Source organism: Saccostrea echinata, unplaced genomic scaffold, assembly GCF_033153115.1.
Source record: "Saccostrea echinata isolate AGI-Se365-2 ecotype Australia unplaced genomic scaffold, CSIRO_AGI_Sech_v1 ptg000054l, whole genome shotgun sequence".
In the NCBI taxonomy this organism is placed as follows: domain Eukaryota; kingdom Metazoa; phylum Mollusca; class Bivalvia; order Ostreida; family Ostreidae; genus Saccostrea; species Saccostrea echinata.
Window position 1 is genome coordinate 8,554,516 of NW_026889803.1, and position 24,692 is coordinate 8,579,207.

The following is a 24,692-nucleotide window of genomic DNA, read 5'->3' on the forward strand; positions in this document are numbered from 1 at the left end:
AAGCTGCCAGTTCCCTGGGGAAGGGATGACCTACTGGGGCCATGACACCTATATATTAATTCAATGCGTCATGACACCGAGATATATACAATATATGTTATATGGTATTTGTATTTGGGTTAGGGTAAAGCTTTTAACTGTTTTTGAGATATTAGTCCATTTTCATTTTCGGGGGGGGGGGGGGGGATTCAGGGGTCATGTCAAAATCAAAGAGCCAAAATAAAAAAAAACTGCAGAAAATTATGCAAATGCCTTAAAATTTTCCAAATATCGACATAATAGACAGGGGCTTAAAATATGATTATTTTACCCAAACCTTTTCTCTTGAATACTTTTACTTTGCTATAATACTCGTGTATTCTTTGATGAGACCCCGGTATTTTAGTTGTGCGTCGTAGAACCATTTCCTTTGCACATTCAAGTAGAATAAAATCCTTATTTACATTTTATAAAAATGATTAAAATTTACTCAAATATGATAAATAAACATCTTGCTAAAACTTTCAACTTAGTGTGTTAATTTTCAATAAAAACGAGTTGTCTACGATTTTTCTAGACATTCATTCTTTGACGGTTTTCTTTTCTGCCCAAGGGAATATAGCGGATAAACTAAGGGCATAGCTGTGATGTGCAAGAATACCACAGTGAACAATGAGAAAATTCATTACCCCTATGTCAGGGGTTCTGGTGTTAGGTCGGGGCTCTATCGATCAGATAGTGAAAACGAATAAATTCTTTCATTTTTTTTCTGCTCCTGGGTATTAAGCAGATAAACTAAGTGCATAGTTATGATGAGTAAGGGTATCAAATCTAAAATTGTGAAATTCATGGCCCCTGGGTCAGGGTTTCTGGTGTTATGGTGGGATCTTTTGATTATGTAGTAAAAAATGCATTAATACTTTGGAAATCTACCCTTCTTATTTGCATCTAGGAGGCAAACAGATACAAAGTTGTAATGAGCAAGGGTATTTTTACCAGATTTATGAATTGGACTACTTGGTCAAGTTTTGTGTTGCTGGGAAGGGCTCTTTTATTTTGTTCGGAGATTTGAACACCACTGAGAGAAGTTATTCCACTTTGCTATTCGTCTATTATAATTTATCACTGTAAATATTGTAAGTGAAAGATCAATTATAATAAAAGAATTATAATACAAATTTTTGTTGTATAATAAAAAAAAAGTTCTTTATAGTTTTAATGATCAGATAAGATTTGTAAATAATAGATAGATAAAAAGGGAGACTAAAATGCTTTGTCTTTGTACAAATGTTCTTTAATTACCAAGAGGGGCTATTGTGAAGAGAATGAGTTAGGTTTACTGTTAGCACTCATGCAATATTGTTTTGTTTTCTCTGCATGGCGATATTCACAAATTGGGGCAAAAACGGGCAAGTAAATAGAATCCCTTTATGTTTGATACTACGTTGATCACTTATTATAATATATCTTTTGTATTTAAGCATATCTCCATCTATTAGTTTATTTTGTTTTATTTATTGTTTCTATGGATCTCCATATTTCACCCTTTACAATATTTTATTACACTCAGATAACTGTTAAAACTCTTGAGTCTCTTGTATCCATTAATAAATAAAAGTGACACTTATGAATTTCTAAGAAAATATATGATTAATTAATCAATTTGAAAGTTTTTTTCTTTTAATATTGTATTGAGAACTTGTCGACTATTACTTTTGGTTGAAATCGTATAATGAAAGAATGTTTTACGTCTTCTGGAGATTAAGGTCAGAAAAGTAACCATTCAAGACATTTTTAGTTGGCTTTTTTAATTACCTAAAATGTTATTCTAGTGATTCCAAGGAAGAAAACGTCACATTATATAAGAAAATGTAAAGGATATACCTTATGTAATCAATAACTATTAATTTCTTCCGTTTAATTTTTTAACTGTCAGGCAGCTTTCAGTATTTCTTTTTGCATAAAGATTTTGCATTAAATTTCAAATATAAATTTCAGTTACTTCAGAACTGGTTTTTAAAAAGAAAGCAATATTTAAAGTCAAAATTAAGGTAGATATGTGCATAAAACTTAACCTGTAATTCTGATCTGTTTTAAGAGAATCAGAGATTAATAAAATGTTATATGAAATATGTGGAGATAACGAACTGTATTCGAGCTCAAAAGTCCATTAAACAATACAAAATGGGAGCAGAGCAAACACGGACCTCTAAAACATGATAGGTCGGATCAGGTACCATGAAGGAGTGAGCATTCCCTGCCGACCGATCACACCCGCCGTGTGCTCCTTGTCATGATCGGGAAATAACGGAAAAATCCGTCGACAATTCAGTGTGTAAATAATGGCCTAACAATTAGTATGAAAAATGTCAGTCAGCATTTGACTTAATGAAAGGTTGTATTTGCTAACAAGGTCATTGTATCGACCATAGAACATACGAAATGATGACTTTAAACGAGACTGCTAATATTCTTGTTTCATCAACTTGTTTGTCAATAACTTACCTCGTTTTAGAAATTGTTCATATGTAAAGCATGCTCTGACGTATCGAATCAACTGAGAGATATAAACCCCGTATGCAGGGAAAAGGGTATATTGCTGCATAAGTAAGGGAAGTTGACGATTGAAAAGTTAGTCATCACGTTTATCATAAAGCTTTGTTGTTAGATTACCATCAACGTCTTTTTCTAATAAAATATCCAAATATGAAACAGATGTGTCAGACTCTGTGGTATCTTTTATCTCAAGCTCACCGGAATATATCGGTGGACATAAGAATGGAAATAACCATTGTTAATTGACAATACGTCGTCGATATATCTAAATGTCCAGTTGAAGGCCACAGCAAGTGTTTTCTTCTTTTCATATAAAAGATTTTGAACAAATTCTGCTTCATATGAATACAAAATTAGGTCTGCTAATAAAGAGGCGCAATTGGTATCCATGGTGATTCCAATAGATTGTTGGAAGACCTGGTCTCCAAAAACCACATAGATATTGTCAATCAGAAAGTCAAGCATCTTTTTAATGTCAACTTCAGAGAACTTGCGTGTGCAATTAGAATGTTTTCTTAACAAAGTAACTTTGCAAATGACCAATGACAAGGTAAGTAAATTTACGAGTTCCATTGTTATTAAAAAAGCAGCTGTCAACGATGTCAGTAAGTCTGGACTTTAATTTATCGTGGGGAATAGTTGTAGAAAAAGTTGAAAAGTCGTAAGTTTTGATTTTGGTTAAATTTTGTGATTTGATAGTTTGTTTGTTTTGTAGAATATTGTATATAAAATTCTTGCCATGTAGCGTGTCACTCTGCCTCCTGTCGCACTCAGTCTTAGATAATGGAAGACTGTACAAGTTTACTTCGTCCATTCACAACGTTCTTCGCCAATTTTTATGGTATTCAGTAATGGCAAGTGTTTTAGATCCTTTTTTATGCTTAATCTAATTTTTAATCCATGACAAAAAAATTTTTAACAAATTTTGAATATAAACAGTCACAAGGAAATGAATTAAGAAGTTCATTTTATGGAAAGCGGATGTCTGATGTCAAAAAGCCTGATCTTTAATTTATCTTTTTGAACGGTTGTACATGTATAAAGAGTTGAAAAGTCGTACTTTTTGATGCTATTAGCATTTGAAAAATTTCGTAATCTGAAACTTATTTTTTAAATTTCCTTGTAATTTTTAAGTATCCACATCTCAAATATGTTGTTGTATAGTACTTCCATAGTTTCCCTTCACTAGTGTTTATATTTTGTTGAGGAATAAAAGAGGCTTGGTTAAAATTTATTAGAACCCGCTATGCATCTTTGTTTGCAAGGATTTTTATGTAATTTAGAGATCAAGTTTAGGTATGATAATTGAAATTCAATCTAATTGTTGAGAATATTAAAAATAAATTGAAATTATGATTTTGAAAAATAAATTTTAATTATGATTTTGAAGGATTTCCTCGTTAGAAAGGAGTATAAGTTGGATTAAGAACAATATATGCGAATTACTTCATCAATACTTACAATTAAATGAAATTCACTAAGGCTTTAATTATTGTCTTGAAGTGAATATTGTTTTTTTATGGTACCATTTTTGGTACTTATGACTATTTACTCCTTTTTAATTACAAATTATTTGAAGAGAATTATGGAAGGATTTCGAAGAGCATTGAAGTGGTAAAATCATACGATTGAGCTTTTTTTAAACGTCAGCTGCTACATAATAAAACATTCATTTCTTTAGAATAGAAAAAGCAGCATTCATCGATATATTTTATGTATCGCCACTCTCTTAAAGACCCAATTTTTCTACCGTACGGTTACCTGAGAAGAGGGAGTGGTCTTATTAGTACAGGTGTTATTTACCTGGAGTGCCCTAATACTCAAGATTCCAAAAATTCATATACACATTGCATTATACAGTAAGTCTTTATGGTGATCATGTTCAACATTACACACATTTCCTGTCTTATTCTGAGTGAAACAGTAGTGAAACCAAATAATACTTTTGCATGAAATTGATAAACTCAACATTTTCATCGATATTTTTTTCACAAAAAAAATCATGTATAAAGAAATACTTTTTTCAAAAAAAAGTTATATATATATATATATATATATATATATATATATATATATATATATATATATATATATATATATATATATATATATATATATAGAAAGCTCGAGTGTAAGCTACAAAGGAATCCTATCAATGACTTTTTAATTGTCAGTTAAAAAAATAATTACAAGGTACACTGTACGTGTAAATATTGAAAAAGTTCCATTTCTCTTGAGTACATTAACCATCTAGAAATTATTAATTTCCGTGGCTGACACTGGTGCCCATGATGTTCATTTACGAATAAGGAATTTAGAGAAAATTCGAACTATGATTTTGACATTTCTTCCACTACGTGGTGAAGAGTTATTGATAATTTTTGTACTCCAAATTTCTTAAATTAAAAAATGCCATCCGAAAATAGTGCAATTTAAAAATAAACCCCAATCTATTGTACACCAAAAACAATATTTATACGTATGTGTACTATTTGTGTTTTTTTAACATCTGCATCCACAGATAAAACTTGTGACAAAGGTAATCTTCATAATTTCCAAACATAATTCATGCCATCAATGTCTAATTATCTTCTTTCAATTATTTTATTCCATTTTGTGTTCATTCATTTTAGGGGGAGAGGGGGAGGGGCTCGCTATATTATTTCCAGATGACGGCGAATTTCTGAGGACCCAAGCGACAAATCAAGCAGGACACATAAAAGAGGTGTCGTGTGGTCTAGTATGGAAACATCCAATCTCAGAACATCAGGTAGCACAGGTAGGTGGCCTGTCGATCAGATCAGTAGCTATTGTTTTATTTATGATTGACAGGCGATATATTATTGATCTTGAACCAGCTAGAGTTTGGGGGCGTTAACGTAAAATTGGGTGTTTAAGCAATATCTTTCTGTCACAATCTCTTTATAATCCCAGCTCCAGCAAAGCCCACCTGTTGATTGGCACCTTCTTAATATTCATCACTGCAGAGAGAGAGAGAGAGAGACTTTTTCTCTTCTTACCTCAAAGATCCTATTCACAACAAAACTCAAATGATGCATGGTTGCAGAGAGTGGCCGTCTTAACCAAAGACAAATATTCTTTTGTTTTTATTTCGTAAGAAATGGGTGTGTCTATGTAACAGCTTTGGTTAAGGAAGCATTCAAACGGAAAAAAATACATTGTATCCTGATTAACTTTTTTTTTTAAAACTTCCTGCCTGTATTCAACAATTTCAAGTGCATTCCTCATTCTTCCTTGTAAATTCTGATAAATTGTTCGGATCTATAGCTAGAGCAAGTGAATAGCATTCTCTTGATCCACCACTTGTGCTAACAGACATATCTTTTTCTTTATCATAAATATTTTTCGATAATCCCAAGCTATTATTAGCTTGACTCTTTCTGAGAGCTAGGGAAACGTAACTGTCCTGAGACATATCAATGTCGCTAGAGGTACCGGTGGCAACATGATTGTAGACGTCTTTCTCGTACGTTGCGTTGACTCTTGAAAGTACATTAAATCTTCTGTTGAAGCTGATGATATTGTAGTTGTTTGAGTCCCTTGTCATCTGAGAGTAATCTTCTTGCGCCTCAACCGATTCATGGGGGTTTGTTTCTTCGTTTTCAAGCCTGTTTGGCCCCAGTCCTTCATAAAAGATTGATTCTTATTTGATTACTTAATCAAACAAAATAATCTTGAAAAATAAAATGCCACAATAAAACGTTTTTGAAAGAGTACTTTAATTTTTATTGTATACGTAATCCTTGATTGTGAATGTCCCTAGCATAAATTCTAAACCAAAAACGAAATCAATTTTTTTTTTTTAGAAAATCAATCAATTAAATTATTCTTGGGAAAGCATTCCCCTTTTCTTCATATTTTAAAGCATTTTGACTGCTTATACAGATACTTACTTGTCAAATACCGGCGTATAAACTTTGATCTATAAAATCAGATGTATTAATATCAGAAAGATAGACGGTTTCCGTTTTATAAGAATAAAGATACATGTATGATGGTAACGAAAAATTAATGTTGTAAAGAATTTTGTGATTTGTTTAATTTTATCTGGAGTAGGCAACACATCAATGCAATTAAATAATGCATATGATATTAAGTTCTTTACAGTATCTGAAATTTTTGAAAAGTTACAATCATCAAATCACTTTATTCCAAATTCTGCCCCACGAAAAGCAAATGAAAGTAAAGTTGGACAAATTTTTCGGATTACATACAAGTGCAACATTTACTTAGAAATAAATTCTCAAAATAACTTACCTTATATTATAAAGGAAGACAATGACGATTAGAATAAAAACTACACTGAGCATTGCTGCCATTGAAACAGCAATTACTCCAGTGTTATGTGACTGTACCTCTTCTGAAGCATTCTCAGTGTCTGAGTGTAAATTAAATTATTCAATAAAAATCTTCAAATTCTCCAATCAAAAAAGTTCTTACAATAAGCACCAAATAATTTTATTCTCTCTTTGTACTATCTATATGAGTTTTTCACCCCAAACTCAAAAGATATCTTCTGAATACATCAAGTTTGTCTCGATTTTTTCAGCTGCCTTTTATGTTCACAATATTAAAATTTAAAACTTACCAACCCTAATTGCTAAAATGTGTAACAATTTTGTTTCCTAATCGTCATTAAAAAGGGCGAAGACAACGAAAAGTGATCGATCTCAAGAAAATCTATAAATAATATAAATCTGTGAAGATGGAATGAAAAAAAACGGACCCTGGGAATTTCCAAATGTGAGATCAGGTGCCTAGGAGGAGTAAGCATCCCCTGTTGACCGGTCACAAACGCCATGAGCCCTATGTATTAATCAGGTTGACAGAACATTACAAACTCGAATTCAGTATAAAAACAAAGGCCTAACAATTGGTATACGAAACACGTCAGGAAATATACGACCCAATGATAGGTAATCTTTGCTAACAAGGTCTTTATAAAGACCATAGAATTTACAAAATGCTGAATTTAAACGAGTTGAAATCCCTGTAACATCAACTTATCTGTCAGTAGCCTGCCTTGATTCAAAAAATGATCGTATTCAGAGCATGTTCTTTAGTATCGAATAAGTTGAGAGATGTAAACACCATATGCAGCTGATATCGGGATATTTCTACATAAATAAAGAAAGTTGACGATTGAAAAGCTGAAGTAATCTCGTTTGTCATACAATTTAGTTGTTAATTGGCCCTTATCGTTTATAGTCAGTAAAACATCCAAATGTGAAACATGTGGCAGACTGCGCGTTTGGTGTCTCTTATTTGAAGTTATATAATGAAACAAATTTTAGCTACACACCACTTCCATTTGGCATTCCAGAAAATAGAAAATGTGATAAAATCGCAATAACGACATTTCATGTTGATAAGGAGATTAAGCAAACCAGCATGTACGTGTATTTGTACGTGTAGCAGGGTCTCCCCCAAGAAATATGTGTGTTATGTCTTCACCGAGTACATGCAAGTACGAACTTGTAGCCTATATTTTTCTTATTTGATGATCATTTCAAGGAAAGATAATGATATTCTGAAACCTAAAGATTAATTGCGAATATACTGAAAGAAAGAACTAAATGTTTCTCTATTTAATTGAGTTGCTCACTCCTCCATGGCACCTGATCCCACCTCTGATGTTTGGAGGTCCGTGTTTGCTCTGCTCCTATTTTGTATTGATTAATGGACTTTTGAGCTTGAATACTGTTCGATATCTCCATATATTTCATTGCAAATACAGTAATGTTGAGTATAAATTTATCAAAACATGTTAAGACGAATCAAGTTTATGAAAACTTTTAAAAACATAATTCGTTGAAAATCTATGCATTTATTTATTCAAAGCAGTGATATACTTTATAAATCATATGTGTAATCATCATTATTTTTTTTATTCTTGGAAGAGAGAAAGTCTGATGCTGGGGGGGGGGGGGGGGTGGAGGGATATATAATGGGATGTAATTGAAATAATACAGACTCTGTAAAAATTGTCATTAATGGTCGCTGTATTAAGTATATATTTCCGTATTTGAAAATATGTCTGAGCGTAAAATACAAAAAAAGATTTTCCGAGAGGGATAATTTGTTGCTTTTAAGTGAAGTTTTGGGTTTTGGCCAAAAACCCGTTTAAAGACCGAGCTAAATGGTCTGATGTTAGCGACGTTGTTAGCATAGTTTAGTCTCCCTTCCACTAGGTCATAAAATTGGGCAATTATTCCGACTGGGGCAGTGATACTTTGAAATTTAAGGCCATCGACACGTTTATGGCACGTAAACAATTCTCTATTTGTGCGCTGGACGACACATTGGCCGAACAGTACCGTCGAGGAAACCCCAACAGTTTTCTAGAGGAGCATTTTTATCACGAATAGAGGTAGCCATGACCTGAAGCTGTTCAAGTGACAGCCAGTATCTGTCTAGTGTATCGAGAAGATACGCATAATTGTTGTATATGTAATAAAGTGCTGTATTGAATATGTTTGAAAGTTCTTATTTTGTTTTGCCAAACAGCTGATAGGTCCTCAAAACAATTAGGGTGTGTAAGACGCCTCATAATAACGCACAACTCCTCCATTACAAATGTGCGATTTCCACAACGAAAAACCTTTTGGATTTCCATCACATATTTGATGTCATTCAATCCAGTTTTATCAAAAAAGAAATAAATTCTTATGTTGTGCCTCTATAATGTCCTCTAATTGTTGTTTTGTTTTGTTTTTTGTTTTGTTTTTGTTTTTGTTTTTTTTTGTTTTTTGTTTTGTTTTGTTTTTGTTTTTGTTTTTTGCTTACAGTAGTAATAAATTGTCATCTTCTCATCTTCTGAAATTGCTGCTAATATCTTTAGTGCGAATTAAAATTAAAGCTGATTAGATATAACAGATACCTAAAATTATCAAATGCTAAATACTTTTACATTAAAAAGATTCCACATAAACGTACACGTTTTAATTGTTAAACAAGAGCATTAATAAAAACGTGAACGTGTAACTACATTATAGCTTGCAATTCACACGTATAAGTACGCGTACACGTTGGTTTGCGTAACCTCTCTAGTATTCCTTAAAACAAGAAAGAAATTCAGAAGTTCAACCTCTAAAATGAGATTGGTTTCAAATATGAACAGTTCTTACTCTTTGTAGTGTTGTAAACACATCCTGTTCTCCTGTCACAGTATTGGTCGGTGGTACAGTTACATTTACGTAAACATCCAAATCCATAGAATCCATAAGGACACGGTCCTCCTGTACAGCTATCTCCAAATGTACCTACTTCACAGGCTAAAACATCAATGAACCAAATTTTATAATGTTTTTCTTATTTTAAATTTATTAATATATATTTTTCAAATCAAAGCATACATTGAAATATTTATTTCAAAATCAGATGAAAAGGGTACGCTTTAAACGAATCAGTACTTGAATATTTTACCAAAAAAAAAAAAAAAAAATACTGGATTGTAACTTATAGTGTACAGTATATTGACATTTCAGCAATTGTGGTACCATCTCATTCTTTTTGTTCATTAAAACTAAAGGGTATGTTCCATAAAAATTAAGTACTTTGATATTTTGTAAAAATAAGGGAAATGTTTGAAAAAGGTTGGTAACGGTATCATTGGCAGCAACTTTCAAGTGAGTTGCTTATGAGGCCTCTAGCCTATGAAATCTAAGAGAAATGTAATGGTGTCATTATCTTTCATTTGATTAAAGGATTTAACACCACAATTCCTCAAGAAAAATTTAAGAGCAATGAAAAATGGTACTCGCAAATTTGCATATCTTGTGATTGATCAGTTACAACATTGTTTTTTTTTTTCAAATCAATATATGCACCTGATTCCACGTCTTGTGTTTCCAGGGGTCCGTGTTTTTGCCCTGTTTACGATTCATTTTGTTTCCTTGATTTATGAAATTGATGGCTGTTCTTTATCTTCACATTTTACATTCATCAAAATTTAATATACTAATTTTTCATGAATTTGAGAATTTTCTAAATCTTTGTAAAGTTTTGGGCACAACTATGTTAAAAATGTACTTTTATTTGCCGTATGTATTTGCATATAGGTCGGATCGATAGTAGGTCGGTTGTATTTTTCAGATTATTTTGGAGGAATTAATCATTGACTTGCTAATATGTCGTACGTTTTGTGTGTGTGTGTGTGTGTGTGTGTGTGTGTGTGTGTTTTCGGTTTTTTTTTACCCAAAACTGTTGCCAATTTCAGAAAAATCAAGCTAAAAAATCCATTGAAACATTACAAATTGTAAACAGAGGAATCACTGACCTCCAAATACGATAGAATGTTGCGTTTGCAATCTTCAAAATTCATTTGCAGTTTAAAAGTATATTTTGGGATATGATATCGATTTTAACAACTTGAACAGATGTAAGGTCATTTAAATCTGTAAGCACTAGTGCTTATAGTAGCATATAGTAATCTTGGATCAAAAGTAATATATTTTCTCTTCCAGAAAAAATACTGAATTTTCTAGGACTCGCTTACAAGACGGACATATATTTTTAGACAATAATTTAACTCAGTCCCTGAAATCAGACTAATAGCTGGTATATACGGTATTTTGACGTACGAGTATAAAATCATAGCATGATTTCAAAATGAAACGTCTTTTCAGACTTGAAAGTAATTGTGTAAGAAATGTTTAGATCATGTTGCAAATCATCTTAAGAAAATAAAGATTGACAAGAAATTAGATTTTTCATGCATACGTTAATACCCATTTATGATTTGTAACATTTTCTTGATTATAGTTTTACTAAAAGGTCAACTATCTGTGTAATGAACTTGATCCTGATCTTATTTCAAGGTGATGTTACTTATAAGAGAGAGAGAGAGAGAGAGAGAGAGAGAGAGAGAGAGAGAGAGATACGAATAATACATGCAGAAAAGCATAAGATAATCAGCAATTATATTTTCCGTGAGATTAATAAGTCACAAAAGCTTTATGGATATATTGCAAAATACTCTAATACAAAGAGATTCAGTTATGTTTAGATGTCTAAAATTAGGCATGTAAGGACTTGCGAGTGTTTTTGTTTTTTGTTTGTTTTTTGTTTGTTTTTGTTGTTGTTGTTGAAAAGTTAGAAAAATATTACATATATGTTCCTGTACAACATGACTTTTTTATCATGCGAATGTGCCCGAGTGCCATACAAGTCTTTGTAATTAACAGATTGATATTTTCCCAAGTATTTCACAGAAATGTTACGCATATTCAGTTTCTGTGTACAACAGGTATATCAAAATTTGATTTTTCAGGTTTCCGTCCCTGTGTATCAGTTTTCATACCAATAAAAATAAGTAATGTGAAAAGTTTATGAATAGAGAATCCCTCTCCACAAATCAATTTAAAATGCTATACGTATATGATTTTTTATTTTGTTTCAAGCTTAAAGTAATATGCACTGTTATTCATTATGATAATTTAAATCAACGTTAAAACTTGGTAATAGCTAAGTCCTTGGTATCTTCAAATATACTTCGTAATTCGCTATATCCATATCACGAATTCATTAAAGTATACATAACGAATTCACAAAATAGATCTTTTTTTCTTAGGTATGACTACCAAATGTATTTAGGGAGGTACTGAATACAAAAGTTACCTTGAAGTTCAAAAGTTTTTTTTATGAAATGAATTTCAAATATTGATATTCAAAAAATATTGTCAGTTCAAATAAGTTCAAATAATATTTTTAGTTTCGATATATCCAAAAAAAAAAAAAAAAAAACAAAACAAAAAAAAAAACAGACAAAAACAAAAAACAAACAAACAAACAAACAAAACAAAACAAAAAACAAAAATCACTTACGCACGCATATGTCGTTCTTTTGTCGATAATCTGTGCAACATTTTAGGTCTGTTCCACTGAAGTTAAAAAAATATTTTTTTTTTCCATTTTTAATATTTTAATATTGTCATGATAAAGAAAGTAACCTAAGATTAATATATATATTATTAATTTTGTTTTGTGCACTTACTCTTCATTTTTGCAAACTCCGAGTCCATCTTTGAGCTTAGTTTTTCCATAGGCAAAATAAAACTGGATGACAAAAACATTAAAGTACTCCGTAAGACTCATTGTAGGTTTGTAGATAGTATTATTCTCGACTTTTTTCTGCAAAGTGTATGATAAACAATCCTGAAAATCCATTTCCTTCCGAGGAACATTAAATAAGGAAATTTGACATATTCATGCTACATCTATTTTACATCCATTTTGACTCAAATTTAATCCTTCAGTCATGACTGTATTATTGCTGTTAAAGTCTTTGCCACTTTTAAACTTGCTAATATGCAGAATTTTTAAGAAAGAAAAAAACTTTTTAAAAAAATCATATACGAAAGCACACAAATTTCCAAGTTAATGCAGACTTAAATTGTCAAAAGCATATGCTTTTATACTTTCTTGATGTTGAATATTAAATTCTTTGTAGTTTACAAATATATAGGGGGGTCTTTTCTGTAACATAGAAATATTTAAAACTAAGACTGTACTTAACTAGGATTTTTTCCAGCTTCAGCCTCAAAGGGTTATAAAATAAAAATACCTGATAGTAATTTTACGCACGTAAGGTCGCAAATGAGATTTATATATATCTGCAGTTAAGTCCAGCACAAGTCCAACATTAATTTAGTACGTCCTGGAACATATCATAAACCATGCTATGCGAGGTCTTAGCTTAATTAAATCGATGTCCATTTTATCTCCAGCATACCTTATTTATGTAGCCATAAACCATTATCATCTGCATATGGTGTTTGTGTATCAGTTGACTCAACACATAAGAACATGTTTTGCGTGCAGTTGACTCAACACACAAGAACATGTTTTGCGTGCGATCATCATCTTAACCGATTGGATGAGACCGTATAAACCGAGGTCCCCTGTCGCAGCAGGTGTTGGCACGAAAAAGATCCCTCAATGCTCAATGGTCCTGAGTGTCGAGTATAGGTGTATTATTCGCGTATACTAAATTGCAACCACTGATTAATAAGGCTTAACTGCATATATTCTGTGTAATATATTAATGAAGAATGTTTTTGAACCAAATCTAACTAAGGATAATATGCAATATTGCATAAATTGCAAAGCAGAGAAAAAAAGAATAGTAAATGGATTGTATTTATTATGTTCTTCACGGATATTGATTTTTAGCATGTAAGTGTAGATTTAAGTAAGTGCATTTCGAATTGTGCTAAATGTAAATAAATGTATATAAGATCATGCGATGATGTTGATTCAGCGGAAGCTGCTTTCCGCAAAAGGCGCTAATAGACAACTAAATAAGATACATTTACGGTACCCCCAAATATGTGGAAAAGTTGAAATTTAGTACAGAAGTAAAACCCAGACGTACACAAAGCAATTTTCCGATACATGAAGATATGATTTAATTATATTTGTAACAAAAACACAATATTTCTGTTTCACCTACACCGAAGCGATTTTTGAAACACATAGGGAAATGTGTAATGAAAAATGAAGATAACGAATAACCTCGAAAATCCATTTAAACAATACGAACGAGGAGTAGAGCTAGCACGGACCTCTAAAACCATCAGAGGTGGGAAAAGGTGCCATGGAAAAGTAAGCATTCCCTGTCGATTGACCGGTCACACTCGAAAAGTGCTTCTTGTCAGGATCAGGCAGATGGAAAAATCCTTAGATAATTCAGTGTGAAAATAATGGCCTAGCAATTTGTATGAAAAAAGTAAGTCAGTATTAGACTTAACGATATACATATACTGTATTTGCTGACAAAGTCATTGTATCTAGCATAGTATTTGTGAAATGTTTACTTGAAACAGGAATGTTGATATCCTTGTTTCATCAACTTATTTATCAATAGCTTGTCTTGTTTTAGAAATTGTTGTACGTAGAGCATGCTCTTGCGTATCGAATCAACTGAGAGACATAAACGCCATTTGCAGATGATCTGGTTAAATTGCTACATAAATTAAGGACGATAGAAAAGATGAAGTCATAACGTTTATTTAAAAGATTTGTTGTTAGGTTGCCAAGAAGTTTTTCTAGTAAAATGAAACGAAACAGATGTGTCAGGTTGTGTGTTTTATTTCAAATTCAAAGAGATATATTGAATCAATGTAGGAATAAAAGGAATATTGTTAATTGATCAAACGTCGTCGGCATATCTTAATGTCCGATTGAAGGCCCCAGCAAGACACTTCTTCTTTTCAAGTAGAAGTTTTTAAATAAACTCTGCTTCATAAGAATACAAAAATTATAAGGGCGCTGTAAATGTTCTGTAATGTAGGTGTCCGTCATGTTATTAATCGAGCAATGTGACAAAAAGATGCATTAATATATTGCTGATAAAACATTTTTCGTAATTAAGGGCACAAAACTTTCTCATGAATGATTCTATTGTACATTTGTACTTTTGCTGTATTTTGTTAATTTGATACGTAAGGTATGTTCTACATACGATCAATTTTTAAAAAGAGACAAACTATTGACAAACAAGTCAATGAAACAAGGACATGGACAGTCTCGTTTGAAGTCATCATTTCTCAAGTTCTATGGTCGATACAAAGACCTTATCAGCAAACGCAATCTATCATTAGGTCAAATGCTGACTGACCTTTTTTATACTAATTGTTAGGTCATTACTGAAATCACTAGGGATTTTTTCCGTTTAACGATCATGACGACGAGCAACACCCCATGCATAAATAAATCACATAATATAATAACATAATCAAATATCATATGAGATATACTATACATCATAATCATATGTAATTGTTTTAATACAGGTTTTGCAACGCAGTACAGTTAAGGTGCCAAATGGAAATATCGGCGAATTTTTTAGATAGAAAATACATTCTTTACAAGGATGAGCGGTTCTTTTTAGGACTTTACTATTATCGGACGAATGTAATGTGATTGAAAACTACATGTTGTGGAAGATTAGATTTTTTTATTTAGACTTGTCACGTGATGTTGCAGTCACGTGATTTTAGCAAAGATATCTGCAGTATTGAGGTCATCTATAAACTCCAATATTGCAAGGGCATAACCGAGTTAAAAATTTAAGTTTAATTTATAATTATTTTCAACACCTTCTGTAGTTTGCAAAAAATGCTGCGAACCTATATAGATTCTACTATCTAATTTCTAAAATTACATTTGTTAGACCATATGTTGAATATTTTGCTAGTCAAGTACATTAAATATAGACATAATTAATTCACTTGCAAGATTTCATCAGGTTCGCAGCACTTTTCAGATATCTTCATACTTCTTGACTTTATGTGTAAAAGCTTGTCTAAATTCATTCAGGGTATGCCCTTGCAATATATCGATTTATAACGACCCTTCTATTACCCTTCAATGAATCTGCATACAAATATACGGTAGTATCGCTTGTCTAGGGAATGTACGGGGATTATTTGATTAAACTCATAAAATAGACATCGCATCCAAGTTAATGGCCTTTTATATATCTGCAAATAATATTTTATTTAATTACAAAATACATTCTTCATTGTATAAAATATAACTTGTCCGCCTCTCACTGCATACCAACTGCGTCAAATTTTCCGATATGTTTGTTTGTTTGTATGTTGTTTAACGTCCCTCTCGAGAATTTTTCACTCATATGGAGACGCCACCACTTGCCGCTGGAAAGCTGCAAATATTGTCCTATACTCGGCACTTACGGCCATTGAGCAGTGAGGGATCTTTTTCGTGCCAGCACCTACTGCGACACGGGACCTCGGTTTATAGGTCTCATCCAAAGAACCGGTCTCCACGTCTCACAGTGGGATTCGAACCCGCGACGTAAGGATCAACTCCTTACGCTGCGACTCTAGAGCAGACGCTCTAACCACTGCGCCACGCGGGCGACTTTTCCGATATGACGTCACATTGACAAGTGATTGCGATCAGTGAATTGTTAATATATTGCTGTGTGGGATTTAACCAACGACAAAAATACATGCAATAGTAAGTATTGATGTAGTTTAAAGCTATCCAACAGTTTCAAATAGCAAATCCTTTCATTTTGTGGTAATTTGAAGAACTTATATTTTTTTTGTGATGTCATGGTACGCATTTCCCGTATAAATTAGGCCCCGCCTCCTTATTGTAGCCTTAACTGTGCTGCGAACTCTCTTCAAATCAACGGAAAAGGTCAAGATAACGAACGATGACCACTCTCATAAATCCTAAATAATACGATTTAAGAGTAGGTTAACAATACGATAATAATAATAATAATATTGATGATGATAATAATAATAATAATAATAATAATAATAATAATAATAATACATATAGTCTTAAATAGATTACTAGGATGTATATTTTTTTTTAATATTTCAAATCACATAAATTATATCCATTTTTTATTTTTTACGTCAGTTCCCTTATTTATGTAGAATTGTTTCAACGGCATTAGATGTTGTGTTTATGTCTTCCATATAGAAAAATACGCAGAGTCTTGCTCATAGACAGATCAATTTTTAACTGAGGCAAGCTACTGACAAATAAGTTCATGTTACAAGGATTTCAACAATCCCGTTTAAAGTAAAAATTTCCGCACATTCTTCGGTCGTAACAATGACCTTGTTTGTAAATACAACCTATCACTAGGTCGTATTTGTTTGATGTTTCATAATATTTGTAAGGTCATTACATTTATTGTAAATTTTATTACTGAGTACTCGGTATACCCAACCAATACATAGGGCTCACGGCGGGTATGAGCAGTCAACATAGGATGTTTTCTCCCCCTTAGCACCTGATCCTACCTCTGGCGTTTCCAGGGGGTCCTTGACTTGCTATTATCACGATTCATTTTCATTTAGACTGATCATATGCATGTAAAAAAAAACATTTAAAGGGTGTCAAATATCGGTATCCGGCGCACGGCCTTTTTTTAGTTTTAGAAATAGCAATGTCAGTGAAGTTTTCTTTATTACCAGGCTATACGGAAATATAATGTGGAAAAAATTACCTCCATAAAAACTCTATGATCTGGAGTACTCATGTGTAAAAATTCATCAATTTGGCATCACAAGTGACAAAAATATGACGTTAGATACCAAAACACTTTTGCTAAGTTATTGTCAAAAATGGTGGCGTCGGGCGATAATGCGGAGCATCAATTTACCAAGCAGCGATTTTCAGCGGGATATGACTCCTGTCCATATGATTAATTGATTGATTGTATGTTGTTTTACGTCCCATTCGAGAATTTTTCAATCATATAGAGACGTCACCATATACCGGTGAAGGGCTTCAAATTTTGACCTTTTTTGACTTTTACTCAGGGCCATTGAGCAGCGAGGGATCTTTATCGTGCCAACGCCTGTCGTGACACGGGGCCTCGGTTTTTAGGGTCTCATCCGAAGGACCCGCAACTTTCACTTCAAAGTGCCGAGCGCATGGCGAAGGAACAGTTGCTACCCATTTTTTATCGACTTAGGTCTGTCGCGGCCGAGATTCGAACTCACGACCTCCCGATCACGGAGCGAGCGCTCTACCGACTGAGCTACCGTGAACGGTCCTTGTCCATATGAGAAAAGAGATGTAAACGATGGAACGACACAAATATATATCTCGAACACAGATTTATACCTAGTTCAAGAGGTTCGAGGATGGCTTGACTGGTTCTTCGATGGAAGAAGCGTTTGGTAGACCAACAAACTGAAAATTCAAATGCTGGACGTCATACGTGGCGACCGCCGTTTATAACTATATAACTATGCGAGCAGTTAGGTAAACTTATGACCGGGGTTGGGGAATTGTCTATTAAAAGAATTCATTCTGCGATCTTTTGGAAAGGCTAATATCTGAAATGGATAACTTTGTAACTAAAAGAACATTAAATGCAGTGTCGAATTTATGCTTCAAACAAATTTTATCAGACGCATGATTCCAAAAAAAATTCACAAACGTCCCGAGCTACGTTTTGACGTCGTCAGTGTTGCACCGACAGCTATTAGGTGAGAGTCGTTTACCCGAGAGAAAAAAAATATTTATAGAGATATTTTATTGAATTTTTACGCATTATTCAAAAAATGCTGATTATGGTGTTTGCCAATTTTTAACTTTATAGCATTAGTGAAACAAAAGATGTTGTTAATTTTCGCGTTTTTCTGGGACAACCCTCGTACCTTAATTTATCGTGACTAGATGTTGAATTTCCATTATAAGTAAATTTTTCCTTAAAAAAAAGAAAGACAAATCTTACTGATGGATGCATTTTTGTACAAGCACTGAACTAATAGGTTTATTTAAGTTTTGTTAAACTGTTCTTAAATTATTTCATGTCTAAACTTCCTACAATGTAAACATTAAACGATTTTTTTTACAACCGTCAGTACTGTCCATATCAAAGATCTTTTAGTAGTTCATTATGTTAACTGTTCATATATTGATTTGTTCAGATGTGAAACTCTTATTGTACTAACATACCCCATGTGGGGGTTTTAGAGAAAATAAAAGTTTCAAGTTTCACAGATAACAACGTAATATTCTGACTTAAAGAGCAGCACTTTGTTTTGTTTTCTTATATGAATTTAATAGGCATGTCACTAAATAGTATATTCATATATACTTCACATTTTTGATTTTATATTGTGATAATTACTTATAACTCTTTCTATTCACGATATCAATTTATGTCATGGTTAGATATTAAAGGACTATATTCGGTATTGACCAATATTTGTCCCCCAAATCAAACTTTGACAGAGAAATCTAAAATTATGTTATAAACCACGGGGATATCCACATACTTCAAAACATTAAATATTTTCATGAACCTGACACCATACAGTAGATATGACGGAAGCGAATGAAGTAAACTCAAAATTACAATGATTAATGGAGAAAAAGATGTATATTACGTTGATTTTTTTTTGAGTAATGAAATATGGAGATAATGAGAAATATATTCAACCCCAAAGTCCATTAAAACAATACAAATCGGGAGCAGAGCAAACATTGACCTCTAAAATATTAGAGGTGAGATCACGAAGGAGTAAGCTTTTCATTCCACACCCGCCTTGTGCTCCTTGTCGTGATCGGGAAAAACTGAAAAATCCGTAGACAATTAAGTGTGTATATAACGGCCTAACAATAAGGATGAAAGATGATAGTCAGCATTTGACTTAATGATACTAGGTTGTATTTGCTGACAAAGTCATTGTATCGACCATAAAACTTGCAAAATGATGACTTCAAACGAGACTGTTGATAGCCTTTTTTCATCAATTTGTTTGTCAAAAGCTTGCCTCGTTTTAGAAATTTGTCATACTTAGAGAAGGCACATGCGTATCAAATCTACTGGGAGTCAAAAACCTCATACGCAGGTGATAAGGGTATATTGCTACATAAGAAAGGGAAGTTGACGAGTGAAAATTTGAAGTCCTCACGTTTATCATAAAGCTTTTTTGTTAGGTTTCCATCGAAGTCTTTTTCTAGTAAAATATCCGAATATGAAACAAATGTGTCAGACTATGTGATATCTTTGATTTCAAGCTCACTAGGATATATTGAGTCGTTGAAAGTTATTATTGCTAATTGATAATACGTCGTGGATATACCTGAATATAAACTAGAAGGCCACAGCAAGTCTTTTCTTCTTCTCATGTACAATATTTTGAATAAATTCTGCTTCATATGAATACAAAAATAGGCCAGGTAATAAGGGGTGCAATTGATATCAATGTGCATTCAAGCAGATTGTTGGAAGACCTGATCGCCAAAAACTACATAGATATTGTCAATTAGAAACTCAAGCGTCTTTGCAATATCAACTTAAGAGAATTGGCGTGTACAATCAGAATGTTATAGCAAAATAATTTAGCAAATGACCACTGACAAGGTAAGTACATTTTCGAGTTCCATTTTAATTGAAAAAAAGCAGCTATCTATGATGTCTGTTGACTACGGATAATTCCGTCTACCTGATCAATACATAGGACTCACGGTGGGTGCAACCGGTCAACAGAGGATGCTAATTACTCCTCCTAGGCACCTGCTAGTCCCACCTCTGGAATTTCCAGGGGTCCGTGTTTTATGCCCTCTTCACATGTTTGAATTGCTTGTGGATTTTTTGAGATCGATCACTGTTCGTTGTCTTTACATTTTTTACATATCAAAAAGCCTGGACTATAATTTCTCGAAGGGAATGGCTGTATAAAGTGTCGAAAAGTCATATCTTTTGATGCTATTGATTTCGATAAAATCTTGTCATCTCAAATTTTCTAAACGTTCCTTCGAGTTTTTAAGAATTCACATCTGATTTAAACCATTTCTTGAATATACTGATGTACAGTACGCCTTAAGCTTCGGCTTCACTGCTGTAAATATTTTAGTGAGGAGTAAAGATAGAAGCTTGGTAGAAAATTTAATTTATTGGAACCCGCTATTTATCTTTGTTTGTAAAGATTTTTATTGAGTTTTGGAATCAAATATAGGTTTGGTAATTCAAATTCATGTTGATTGTTGGGAATATTAAAAATATTTAAAACTGACAGATGGTTTTGAAGAATTTCCTTCTTAGAGAAGGAGCTATGGGTGTAAGTTGGATTACCGTTTGCAGTATTAAATCCCAGTTCTTCTGAAATACAATTCCAATAATGAGCCTTACAAACAAAGACAAAGGCTTTGTCAGCGGGGACCAGTACATACTGATCGTGTTATCTATCTAATTATTTCACATCTGCATTGTCGAAGACTGAAGGACAGATGGTTTTCATATTGACCTTCAATCGATAAATGCGCAATTTTTGGGGTTTCCTAAACTTTGACCCTCTAATAATAAGTGATTTAAGTGATATAAGGTCCTCATTATTAACTATATTTACGTCCCCAGTAGTGACGCCAGCAGCTGGACGATAGTTATAGGTTGAAGAAGAACATGAACACGTTTACAGATGCTCGATATTTAGGCACTGTAGATTTTTTTTTAATATTTAAAAGTTTGGAAGCAATTGTCGATGTATATTTGTAAGAAATACAAAGGTGTAGACTTCAACTTGAATTATGGTGGAATACAAGTCTGGACCTTTTTGTGATTAAGAATATTACTTATATTTACTACGTCAATTCCTTTGATGATATATTGGAGTTTATAAGAAACAAACCAGTTGTTTTAGCCGTATTATCTTCCGCAAACGTGGCGGTTTAAAGAGCTTATAATTTGCAATATCCATTATCAGAGATCCGAGCCTGTATTCTGGTGTCGAAGTATCCAAATATGGACTTTCCCTGACTTTAACAAATAGACTATTCAAAACTTTCAAAGGGACAGACTAAAGTTTGGTGATGAATTTCGTGTGTTGTGTGTCATTTCCCATTTTTAATGCTCGGAAAACTGCAAAAAAAGGAAAGAAAATGCCTTCAATTTTTTCAAATGTCTACATAAAAGACAGTACTTAAAACATGATATTTTTACCCCAACATGATCTAATTCATACTTTTATTTTGTTATGATAATACCCCGATATTTTGGTCGTGCGCCGTAAGACCATTCCCTGTGCAAATTGAGGTATAATAAAATCCTTATTTTTGTCTAGATTTTATGAAAAACAATTATGATGTCCTAATGTATTATGAATAAACATGTGCTGAAGATTTCAACTTAGTGCGTGTGTTGAATTTCAATGATTTTACTGGACATTAATTCATTGAAAATTTTCATCTCTGCTCATGGCCATTTAGCATGTAAACTAAATGCAAAGCTATAATGAGCAAGGGTGCCTATCCAAAATTGTGAAATGCATGGATCTCGGGTGTAAGATTCTGGTGTTAGAGTAAGGCAGTATTGATCAGATGGTGAAAATTCACAAATTCTTTAAAATATTCTTCTATGCCCTTGGGTATTTCGCATACTTATTGCTTGGTTACGATAAACAAGGATGCTTCTTTCAAAATTATGAAATTCAAGGCCCCGGGGTCAGGGGGTTTAAGTGTTGGGGTCGGGCTGTACTGATGTAATAGTAAAAATGAGTTATTTCTTTGAAAAATCTCTGTCCCTGGATTTATTGCAAATATACAAAGTGCATGATTATTATGAGTAAGGGTGTCTCTTCCAAAATTGTAAATTTCTTGATCCTTGGGTAAGAGACTCTAATGTTACATGAAGTACAGGGCTGATTTGGTCAGATAATGAAAATGCATAAATTCTTTAAAAATCTTATTTTCTATCACTGGATATTTAGAAGAATGATTGCATGGTTATGATGAGCAAGGATGCCTCTTCCAGAATTATGAAATTCACTGTTCCTTGGTCAGGGCTTTTGGAGTTAGGGTCGGGCTAGATTAAATATAGTGAAAATGCATTATTCTTTGAAAATCTTCTTCTCTGCTTCTGGTTATTTAACTGATGAGTACGTGCATACTCATAATGAACTAGGATGCTTCTTTCAAAATTATAAAATTCCTTGCCCTGGGTCATGAGCTCTCGTGTAAGGGCCGAGCTTGATTAATTACATAGTGAAAATGCTTTTATTTCTTTGAAAATCTTTTTTTTTTCTCTGCTCCTGGGTATTTAGCAGATGAAATATGTGTAAAGGTATGATGAAAAAGGTTCAAAATTGTGAAGTTCATGGCCCCTGGGTCATGAGTTCTGGTGTTAGGGTGGGGCTATCTTGATTATACAGTAAAATTACATTACTGCTTTAGAAATCTTACCTTCGTATTCGCATGTATGAGCCAAACAGTATACAAAATTGTAATTAACAGGGCATTTTTGCCAGAGTTATGAATTCAGGACTACTTGGTTCAAGTGTTCTGATGCTGGGTAGAGCTCTGCTGATCTTCTCTGAAAATTTGAACTCTACTGAGAGAAGGTATTTCCTTTTGCTATTCATCTATTATAATTAATCAATCTAAATAATGTAGTTAAAAGATCAATTGACTAAAGCATTAATAAAAGAATTTTGATTGTATAATACAAATACTTTTTTCATAGTTTTAATGAACTGTATGCATTAAATGCTCTCTAAAAACAAGGTAGGTTAATGTATTACGGATTGAGTTAGGCTTACTATTAGTGCACAAGCACTATTGTTTTGTTTAGTCTGCATGGCTATATTTACAAATTGAGGCAAATACAGGCAAGTCAATAAAACTTCTTCATTACTGTAAACCAACTTTTATTCGCACGCAAGAAATATCCGCGAGTTTCGAAATCTACTTAAACTCGCGAATATTAATCGCCTCGAACCATTTGTTTTGCTTTGTATTTGTAGAGAATATTTCCTCAGTCGCGAAAATTAATATCGTCACGGATTTCAATCTTACTAATCCGAATTAAAGATGACGCGAATAATAGTTGGTTTACAATATTTGATACTAAGTACAAGACTTACTATTTTGATGATCACTGATCATTCTAATCTCTTGTTTTTGGCAACATCTGTTCATCAAAAAGTTTATTTTGTTTCATTTTATGCTTTCATGGATCCCTAAGAGTGTTTTATTATACTCAGGTGACCTTTAAAGCCTTGAGCCTCTAAGTATCAATTTATAGATGAAAGTGACGCATTTTAAATTTTTAACAAAACATATGATAAACAAATAAGGTTAAAAGTTGCTTTCTTTTAATATTGTTTTGAAGAAAAGACTTGCTGTGGCCTTCAACATGACATTTAGATATATCGACGACGTATTGTCAATTAACAATGGTTATTTCCATTCTTAAGTCGACACGACATATCCCGTTGAGCTTGTTATAAGAGTCTGACACATCTGTTTCATATTTGGATATTTTATTAAAAAAGACGTTCCTGATAATCTAACAACAAAGCTTTATGATAAACGTGATGACTTCAACTTTTCAATCCTCAACTTCCCTTACTTATGCAGCAATATACCCTAATCACCTGCATACGGGGTTTATATCTCTCAATTAATTCGATACGCCAGAGCATGCTCTAGGTGTATGAACAATTTCTAAAACGAAGTAAGTTACTGACAAGCAAGTTGATAAAACAAGAATATCAGTAGTCTCGTTTAAAGTCATTATTTCGTAAATTTTATGATCGATACAATGACCTTGTCAGCAAATACAATCTTTCATTAAGTCAAATGCTGACTGACTTTTTTCATACTTATTGTTATGTCATTTTTTACACACT

The 24,692-nt window shown here is 32.8% G+C and overlaps 1 protein-coding gene and 1 pseudogene across 1 annotated transcript in view; one reads left to right on the forward strand and one right to left on the reverse strand.

The window, feature by feature from the left end:
- LOC133171859 (uncharacterized) overlaps positions 1 to 5,413 on the forward strand; it is a 79,603-nt pseudogene extending 74,190 nt beyond the window's left edge.
- The window catches only part of LOC133204583 (uncharacterized), a gene marked incomplete at its 5' end in the record, with an annotated part of 235,854 nt that overhangs the window by 188,296 nt on the left and 22,866 nt on the right, over positions 1 to 24,692 (reverse strand). The gene's annotated exons all lie outside the window — the stretch shown is intronic.